The 10,022-nt window shown below is 48.5% G+C and overlaps 1 protein-coding gene across 1 annotated transcript in view; it reads right to left on the bottom strand.

Moving 5' to 3' along the window:
* Positions 1-2,590: 2,590 nt before the first annotated feature.
* Positions 2,591-10,022, bottom strand: part of PFKFB4 (6-phosphofructo-2-kinase/fructose-2,6-biphosphatase 4) — a 42,037-nt gene continuing 34,605 nt past the window's right edge. The window contains exon 15 of the mRNA XM_058727044.1: positions 2,591-3,636. The gene's annotated coding sequence lies outside the window, so the exon portion shown is untranslated. The remainder of the gene's footprint in view (positions 3,637-10,022) is intronic.

Raw genomic sequence — 10,022 nt, 5'->3', positions numbered from 1 at the left:
TGTGCATGGATAGGAGGGGCTGGAGGCCAGGAACACCCAGTGGCTGGGAAATCACAGCCATGCATCTGACAGGCATATGCCCATGGTGGGGGCAGAGGACACCAAGCCTGTGAAGCTGGGAAATGGTAACTTCCACAGCTGCCCAGGGAAATCAGCCCCTCCAAAGCAGAAATCAAACTCCCTGTGCCAAACATGAGGGTCTCAACAAGATTGAGTGTCCTCCATCAGCAAAACTAAAAGGCAACCAACGGAATGGGAGAAGATATTTGCAAATGGCATATCAGATAAAGGGTTAGTATCCGAAATCCATAAAGGACTTATCAAACTCCACACCCAAAAAACAAATAATCCAGTGAAGAAATGGGCAGAAGACATGAATAGACACTTCTCCAAAGAAGACATCCAGATGGCTGACACATGAAAAAATGCTCTACATCACTCATCATCAGGGAAATACAAATCAAAACCACAATGAGATACCACCTCACACCTGTCAGAATGGCTAACATTAACAACTCAGTCAACAACAGATGTTGGTGAGGATGTGGAGAGAGAGAATCTCTTTTGCATTGTTGGTGGGAATGCAAACTGGTGCAGCCACTCTGGAAAACAGGAGGGAGGTTCCTCAAAAAACTAAAAATAGAACCACCCTACGACCCAGCAATTGCACTACTAGGTATTTACCCAAGGGATAGAGGTATGCTGTTTCGAAGGGACACATGCACCCCTATGTTTATAGCAGCACTATCAACAACAGCCAAAGTATGGAAAGAGCCCAGATGTCCATTGATGGATGAATGGATAAAGAAGATGTGGTATATATATACAATGGAGTATTACTCGGCAATCAAAAAGAATGAAATCTTGCCATTTGCAACAATGTGGATGGAACTGGAGGGTATTATGCTAAGCAAAATTAGTCAGAGAAAGACAAATATCATAGGACTTCATTCATATGTGGGTGGAATTTCAGATACAAAACAGATTATCATAAGGGAAGGGAAGCAAAAATTATATCAAAACAGGGAGAGGGACAAAACATAAGAGACTCTTAAATATAGAGAACAAACTGAGGGTTGCTGGAGGCATTGTGGGTGGGGGGATGGGCTAAATGGGCAAGAGGCATTAAGGAAGACACTTGTTGGGATGAGCACTGGGTGTTATACATAGGGGATGAAACACTGGAATCTACTCCTGAAATCATTATTGCACTATATGCTAACTAACTTGGATGTAAATTTAAAAATTTAAAAACTAAAAAGAAAAAAGATTGAGGGTCCTCCAATGACACTCTTGATCTCAGGGTCATGAGTTCAAGCCCCACCTTGGGTGTAGAGTTTACATTAAAAAAAAAAAAAAAGTTCCAAGTTCAGCCCCAGCAACAAATGGGGCTCTTCGTGCTTCCTGGCTCTGCAGACACCACACACATTTCCCACCCCTCCCTCAACCTTTATATTCCAGTTGAAATACCACCTCCTCCAGGAAGCCTCCCAAGATGTCAAGTCTGAGTTAGGGCTCCCCTCTGTGACTCCCCCCGCCCAACACAAACAACCCCCTGGGTCATGTGGGTGTCTTCTGCTACTCTGGGGCTCTATGAGGCTGGGCTAGTGTCTGTCTTCTGTATCCAGCACAAGGGCCATGCATGCACATAGTAGGTGCCAGATAATTGAAAAAGGAAAGACAAGCTCCCCTTCAGCCCACTGGCCTCTTTCCCCTGAGTCCCAGTCCTGAAATCACTCCCCCTGGGGGCGGGCTGCCTCAGTGCCCCCAGTCCTCGGTGCCACCCATAGGAGGGGCCTGTGGCAGCAGGCTGTCTTCTACTTTCCCCTCCAGTCCCGCCCTCCACCCTACCCTGTCCTGGGGCTCCCTTTTCCTGGGCTTCTTTCTAGGCTTGGCAAATAGAAGGCAAAGGTGGGTGGTCAGGTGGGAGAGGAGAGTGCAGGGGTGGGGCTGCTCCCCCCTACTCCTTCCCCAACCTCCTGCCTGCAGTCAATATGTGCCACCCCATAGCCACTCCTCTCTCCTCCTTCTCTTTCAGGGCCATAGTGCTCAGAAACGGAGACTTATCTAGGCAGCCACAGGAGTGAGTGACTTCAGAGATCCCTCTGGTGGACAGATTATAGGAACTGAAACTGGAGGTGTGGGGACCAGTACGTGGCTAAGGGATGGTCCCACACCAGGTCCCGGTAACCCTTCCCCACTTTGCCCCTGTAGGCCTGTGGACTGAAAGGTCTCCTGATGTTAGCCCCTGGTGCTGCCCCGACCTAAGTGGCCACTTGAACCTGTCTATAGCTCTGTAAAATGGCCCCTGTATTGAGCGCTGACCTCAAATGCCCAGCCCCCAGTGTGTGGCCAACCTGTAGTGGCAATTCTGCATGGGGAGCACCCAGTGATGCCCAGAAAGCCCAGTCCCTGACAGGGGGTGGGCGCAACCTGTCAGCCCAGGACTGAGACTCTGGGCCAGGAGAGGTGAGTGTTGTTAAAAAAAAAAAAAAAAAAAAAAAAAAAAAAAGATGGGGCGGGGTGGGGGGGGGGGTGCGGGCTCGCCTGGATGGCTCACTCGGTTAAGCATCGGACTTTGGCTTAGGTCTTGATCTCACGGTTCGGTTCGTGAGTTCGAGCCCCGAGTCAGGCTCTGCTGACAGCTCAGAGCTTGGAGTCTGCTTCCGATTCTGTCTCCCTCTCTCTTTTGCCCCTCCTCTGCTCTCTCTCTCTCTCTCACACAAAAATAAACATTAAAAAATTAGAACAAAACAAAACAAAAATCACGGGCCCCAAATGACGTCCCTCAGACCAAGTTCCCAAACCAGGCCTTGATACCCGATCAAATTGCAGTTTCAACCTCTCCCAGAAATGTAGTCTTAACCGGTCAGTCAGGAATTTTTCAATCAGCGCCGCTGAGTCGGCCTCTTGCTCCTCTCCCACCCCTCAAAGAAAGATGGGGTCGTCTGCATGATAAGACACCTTGCTTCGCCCCCCCAGAAAGAGGCCAGGTCTGGAACATCCTTTTCTTTTGTTAATAACCTTCCTGCTCCCACCCTCCTTCTATAGAAACCTTCCGTCTTGTCCCACTCCTCAGAGCTCCCCTCCACGGGTAAGATGAGATGCTGCCCACTTCAGGAACCACTTAAGAAAGCCAATTAGATCTTTAAAATTTACTCAATCGAATTTTTGTTAATTAGCAATGCTAAAGTAGAGGCCCCTGCCATTCCTCTTCACCCAGCACCTGGGCCCCTTTCTTCCACTCGAGAAGGCAGAAATGCAGAGACTCACTGGCTCGCTGTCCTTCGCCCCAGGGCAAGGGCCTTTGTCCAGGCCCAGCCAATCAGACGTACCCTCCCAGGAGTTCGCTGGGGGGCTGGCTGCCACGTCTGGACAACAGAGAGCCTCCTTCGAGGCTCAGGGCTCGAAGTGTCTGGGCTATATGAGGATCCTGCAGTGTCTGGGCTACGGTGAGGATCCTGCGGTGGCGGTGGTGGTGGCTTGCTCAGCAGGCCAGAGCAGGACGGAGGTTTGGGCTGGAAACGAGCTGTCCGGCTCTGAGTCTTGTCCTCCGGCCCCCTCGGTGGCTCTGGAAGCTACACAAGTTCCTTTTCACAAATTCTGTTTCTGATTAGGTCGGGCAGAGACCGTTTCCTTGCAAGTGATAGAGATGTTGTCACCAGGAATGGCAGAAGGTGCTGCGGGGAAATAGAGGTGGGTCCGGACTGGACATTTGTCTGGTAGGAGCTGAAGGCGGTGGAAATCCAGCTAGGATGAAGGGAAAGGCTCTAGCGAACCTGGCAGCCTGAAGCCACCGCTGGGGGTGTGGTATAATAAAAAATACGTGTTCTTAGTCCCTGCTTCCTGGCACCGGAGCTCCTAAAAACACTTGGATTTGCTGTCTTTCGTATGCTAATAAGACTCCCGGCCGGGGAAAGCCAAACCCTTTAGAAAGGTTCTGGATGGGGGCAGGTCACCATAAAGACCAAGCCATGAATAGAGGGTAGGAACTTTCAGCCCAAACCGGGGAGGTGGGGGGTGGAGATTCACTTCTATCAACCAGAGGCCAATGGTTTGTTTTTTTTTTTTATAATCAACACCAGCAATATCAAATTTTCTTTCCTTTCAAATATAAAGTTTTAGGGGCGCCTGGGTGGCTCGGTTGGTTAAGCGTCTCTTCATTTGGCTCTTGACTCTTGGTTTCAGCTCAGGTCATGATCTCGCAGTTTGTGAGTTCAAGCCCTGTGTCGGGCTCTGTGCTGACAGTACAGAGCCAGCTCGGGATTTCTCTCTCTCTCTCTCTCTCTCTCTGCCCCTCCCCGGCTTGCTCTCTAAATAAATAAACAAACAAACATAAAAATTTTTTTTAATAAAGTTTTAAAGTCAAAACATTATTTTTAAAATTCTAATCCAAGTATTTTATGATCTATGTAACTTGGTTTCTAGGGTTTTTGAAGGTAAGGTCTCCCAGTACCCCACTTCTACACTTGTCCTTAAGCTTGCAAAGGCCGGTGATTTAATTAATGGTGCTTCTGTAATGAAACCTCCGTAAAACCCCCTACATAGTGGAGTTCTGGGAGTTCCCAGATTAGTGAACGCACTGATGTGCTAGGAAGGCAATAGCCCTGGTTATCCTGGAAACTCCATGCCACCCTCTCCCTCTCCCCAGTACCTCATTCTATACATCTCTTCCATTTGGTGGTTCCTGAATTGCATCCTTTTTAAATGCAAATAAAGTGTTTCCCTGAGTTCTAGGAGTCATTCCAGCGAGTTATTGAATTTGAGGAGGGGGCTTAGACCTGATTTATAGCCAGTTGATCAGAAGTTATGGGTGGCCCTCTTGGGACTTGGGACCAGCACCTGAAGTAGGGTCAGTCTTGTGGGACTGAGCCCTTAACCTGTGGGGTCTGTACTAATTCAAGAGTTGGTGTCCAAATTGGATTGAATTGTTGGACACCTAGTTGGTGTGGGAGAATCAGAGAATTAGTTATTGGTGTGAAAAACCCCACAAAATTTAGTGTCCCAAGTGGCATCAGAAAACAAGACACCACAGGTAGCCCCTCAGGTGAGGAATCCATTGATACTCGGGCTTTGGAAGGCCAAGGGCTTCACCTTAAAACATGAAGGGCCTGAGAAATGCACTGACTGCTGCCAGGTGGTTGCTTTTAACAGCATTCAAGCAGCTTAAAGAGAACAACAGGGTCAGATTCCCAGCTGCTGTGTGTCCAGGCACAAATGGAAAACTTTCTCCGGGCGCCTGGGGGGTGCTCAGTCGGTTAAGCGTTCAAGTCATGATCTCATGGTTCATGAGTTCAAGCCCTGTGTCAGGTTCTCTGCTGTCAACACAGAGCCCGCTTCAAATCCTCTGTCTCCCTCTCTCTCTGCCCCACCCCTGCTCAGGCTCACGCGCGCTCTCTCTCTCTCTCTCTCAAAAATAAACAAACATTTACATTAAAAAAATTTTTTTAAACTTCCTCTGCTTTGCAAAGGAGTCTCCTATCTCTTGCAGCCATGGGGCTGAGACAGCCCATTATCAAACCCATAGGCAGATTCTATGGCTTCCAGATGAAATGCTGAGGGAATTCATAGCCTCCCTAAATCTTTAATGTGAAAGCCAGGCACTGCTCAGGACAGAGCGCCGAGAGTGTGCAACGACACTGGGAAATACCTCGCAGGCCCACATCCACTGGCCTTCTTACCTTCCTTGACCCACGAGCATCACCTGACACAGCGGGGCACTCCCAGCTCCCCCACGCTGCTCCCCACACTGCTCCTTCTCACACCGTCTGCTGGCTCTTCATGTCACGCTTGTAATGTGGGGTCCCTAGGGCTTGGTCCTCGCCATTTCTTCTCTATTTATATTCCCCTTGAGAGCTCATCCAGTGTCACGGCTCTAAGCACTGTCTACACACTGATGATGTCATTTCTTATCTCCAGCCCAGGCCTCAACTCCAGACTTCAAGATCCAACTCCTGTCACACCTCCACTTAGATATCCAGCTGGCATTTAATCTGAATGCGCCTTCAGCTGAACTGCCCCATGCAGACTTTCGTATGTCCACAGTGGTGACCCCACCCCTGGGCACCACGTCTTTCTCATAGGCCTTCATCCACATCAGCAGCCAATCTTGGCTCTACCTTCACAATTTAGGCAGAATCTGACTACTTCTCAGCAGCCCCAATGCCAGCATCAAGGTCTCTCACCCGGATTGTCACAGTGGCTCCAGACAGGTCTCTTGACCTCCACTCTGCCCCACTGAAGTCTATTCTAGAGGCAGCAGCAGCCAGAGGGACCCTTTAAAAATGTTCATTGATGGGGCGCCTGGGTGGCCTCAGTCGGTTAAGCGTCCGACTTCGGCTCAGGTCATGATCTCGCGGTTCGTGAGTTCGAGCCCCGCGTCGGGCTCTGTGCTGACAGCTCAGAGCCTGGAGCCTGCTTCGGATTCTGTCTCCCTCTCTCTCTGCCCCTCCTTGCTCATGCTCTGTCTCTCTCTCTCTCTCTCTCTCAAAAATAAATAAACATTAAAAAAAAAAAGTTCATCGAATCAAGTCACTTGGCTCAAAGGCCTTCATGGGCCTCCTATTTCCAAGGCCCCATATCACCTGTACCCCATGACCTCTGACCTGGCCTTCCTCTTCTTCACTCTGGCTTCTGCAGCCATCCACTCCATGGCTTCATCCAGGCCTTTTGGCCACCTTCTCAGTGAGGCCTACTTACACGCCCTCCCACACCCTCCCCTCTGTCCCAGCGCCCTGGGAGGAATTACATCCTTATGTATTTCTGTACTGTGTCTCCCACAGCAGTTCTGTGACAGCAGGAGTTTGCCTGTCGGGCTTACTGCTCTGTCTCCACAGCTTAGCCCACAGTAGGCACTTCACCTGTTAACAAATTACACAGGATGAAGATCTATGAATGAACTCAGAGGAAACATTATCGTTTGCAAGGGGAAGCCAACTCTTCTCCTTCCCCTCTTCCCAAACTCCTCAATAACCCCAGTGCCTTAAACTAAAGATGCATTCCAGTGGGGTGCCGGGTGGGCTCAGTCGGTGGAGCATGTGACTCTTGATCTCAGGGCCGTGTGTTCCAACTCCAAATTGGGTAGAGATTACTGAATAATAAAATATTAAGGAAAAAATAATAAAATATTAAAAAAAAAAAGATGGATTCCAGCATGTCTGGAGATCTTATTACAAAGTAAAATGCAGAGGGGAAGGCTTATGTATCAAAGGAACTGTAAGACTTTTGTTAACTTACCTTCGTGACAATGTGGAGAATATGTGCGAGGAAAGATTGAGGTCCTAGACCCAGGAGATAAGAACCTAAGTTTAGATTGGGCTGAATGTATTGATACAGGTGCACTGGACAGAAATTTTGGATTCAGTGTGCTGGCTTAAGCCACTAAGGCTTGTTCTGTGTGTCTATCTGGTTGGCTGGAAGACAGCAGAGTCTCCCTAAATGCAACAGAGATGTCCAAAGCCCCCTGGTATAATGTAGAAGAAAGAATCCAAAACCTTAGGAAGATTCATTCATTCACTGAAATCCAATGTTGGGCTGAGTTCATCAGACAACTCACTCAGAGATACTCCCTTTACCATCATTTAGAAGTTCACTGCCAAGGACATCATCTTTGAAAAGTGATGCTATTTCTATATAAGGTCACATTGTGAAGTACAAGGCTTAGGTCTTCAGTGTATGAATTGTTTTGTGGGGGGACACAATTCAACCTTTACTTAACAAGCACCGTAGTCACTGTCCTCCATGGGTCAGGGATTCTGACTGGAGACACCGTAATTGAGATGACTCCTTGATTTCAATGCAGATACCAGGACCCTGGGCACTGAGAGGCAAGTAGCAGCCTTGAGCTGCCAGAGGAGAGAGAGGTACAGAGACCATGACATGCAGGAGACTTAGTGGTCATCTGAATGGCCTGGCCTGAAAGGATCTTTGCCAGGATCACCAGGCCCCTAGGACCAAAACCGACAGGGAGGCCCATAGAGTCCTCCTTGATGTGTGTAATAGAAGGACCAGAGGTCAGACCAACAGAGACCTGCCTGCAACAGAGAGGATTTTTTTTCTCCAACGTTCTAGGTAAAATCAGTTCATAAACTCAGGGGTCCCTGAAGGAAGTAGGGTGGGTGCCCTTTAAGGAAGGAGGGCCCTGTGCAAATGTTACAGGTTCATGCTGGCACTTTCTTCACAGTCCTTCCCAAAAGGACTTGTGGCCATTAACTAGGGTGTGGCCGACATTAGTTCTAATCTACCCCAAAGCCATGTTTCTTTTCTTTTCTTTTTTCTTTTCTTTTCTCTTTCTTTTTTTTCTTTTCTTTTACTTTTGAGAGTGAGAGAGAGAAGGGGAGGGGCAGAGAAAGGGAGATAGAGAATCCCAAGCAGGTTCTGCGCTGTCGGCGAAGAGCCCGACTTGGGGCTTGATCTCATAAACTGTGAGATCGTGACCTGAGCTGAAATCAAGAGTCGACGTTTAACCCACTGAGCCACGTAGGTGCCCCCATTTTCTTTTTTTTAAAGTAATCTCTATGCTCCATGTGGAGCTTGAACTCATGACCCCAAGGTCAAGAGCAATATGCTCCCCATCTTTCACTTTTAATAGTTTTGTTCAGTGGTGCCGGATGGCTCAGTCAGTTAAGCATCCAACTCTTGATTTCAGTTTAGGTCATGATCTCACAATTTGTGAGATCAGGACCTACATGAGCTTTGCACTGACAGCACAGAGCCTGCTTGGGATTCTCTTTCTCTCCCTCTCTCTTTCTGCCCCTCCTCCACTCACGCTCTCTCTCTCCCTCTCAAAATAAATAAATAAATGAATGAATAAATTACTTAAAGAAAAAAGGTTTTGCTCAAACAACAATGTGCCCAGCCCCACACATGATTGGTTTAAGCCATACATGCCAACACTCCCCTTTGCTGATGATAATTGTATTTTAATTTATTAATATATAGTATATTATTATATTATAAATATAATTCAAATATTGCTGAAACCTATATCTTTGCAACATTTCTTTCTATCCAAATACGCTTGATCTTAACATCCAATCATGGTCATTGTTTTCTAGCAATCCAAACTGCTACAAAATTTTTCAACATGACAATATATAATTGCTCTTTCTAGGTTGTGGTAGAACATTGGACCCGAAGAAAAATTCTCATAGTGTTAAATCTCATTCCTTCTGCTGTTGCTTTGTTGCTAAAAATCTTTAACACCTTCTTCCAAAAGTGCTGAGGCCTCTCAGGTCAGGTGTCCACCCAGGAACTCAGTGCCCAGAGACAGGGTGAGGACCATCAAGCTGTCTCCTAATTTCACCTGCCAGGAGGACCGTTGCAGCTGGAATCCCTCTGAACTCGGGGATGATGCCAAGGGGGTTTTGTCATCCATCATGACACAGCTGGGTAAGGCACAGCCATAGCCACTGGCAACACCAAACCACTCAGAAACAGCCCAGCCACAGCCACCTCCAACCTGACACACCGAGAGAGGTGCAGATGGGCACCCAGCCATGTCCAGCCCCATCATGTCCACTGAAGAGCAGCCCTGCCCTCCCAACAGCCCAGCCCCAGGGCGAGAGGTATGGAAAGTCCAGTGATTTTCTGGGGCACAAGAAAGGGAAAACCCTGCCCCTCATCTCATCTTCCCCAATCCAGAGGTAGGTGACAAAGAAAACACAACAGAACTAGCCAACACGCCCCCACCCACAGCCTCGTGCAGACCTTCAGTCCATCCTCCATCCAGCCCCTGGTTCCCCTCTCCAGGGATGCCAACATTTGAGATCCATAATTTCCCCTCATTGGTGCTCTGCTCCAAATGCCCCCTCACACATCTGCTTCCTGCTCAGGGATGAGCACCCAGAACCCTAGGTTGGCCCAGAGAAAACTCGGCCCTGTCCCTGCCCATGTGCACCAGGCCCAGGGCACACTCCAGGGCAAGACAGTTTCCTCTCCAGAGAGGGGTAGGCATGGAGGTGGGAGCTGGACCAAGGACCCCAACACAGACCTACGAGAGACTACAACATGGGAGTGTGCAG

The sequence above is a fragment of the Neofelis nebulosa genome, chromosome 4 (assembly GCF_028018385.1).
Source record: "Neofelis nebulosa isolate mNeoNeb1 chromosome 4, mNeoNeb1.pri, whole genome shotgun sequence".
In the NCBI taxonomy this organism is placed as follows: Eukaryota; Metazoa; Chordata; class Mammalia; order Carnivora; family Felidae; genus Neofelis; species Neofelis nebulosa.
Note: the sequence above shows the minus strand (reverse complement) of the source record. Positions and strands in the feature narration are given on the sequence as shown.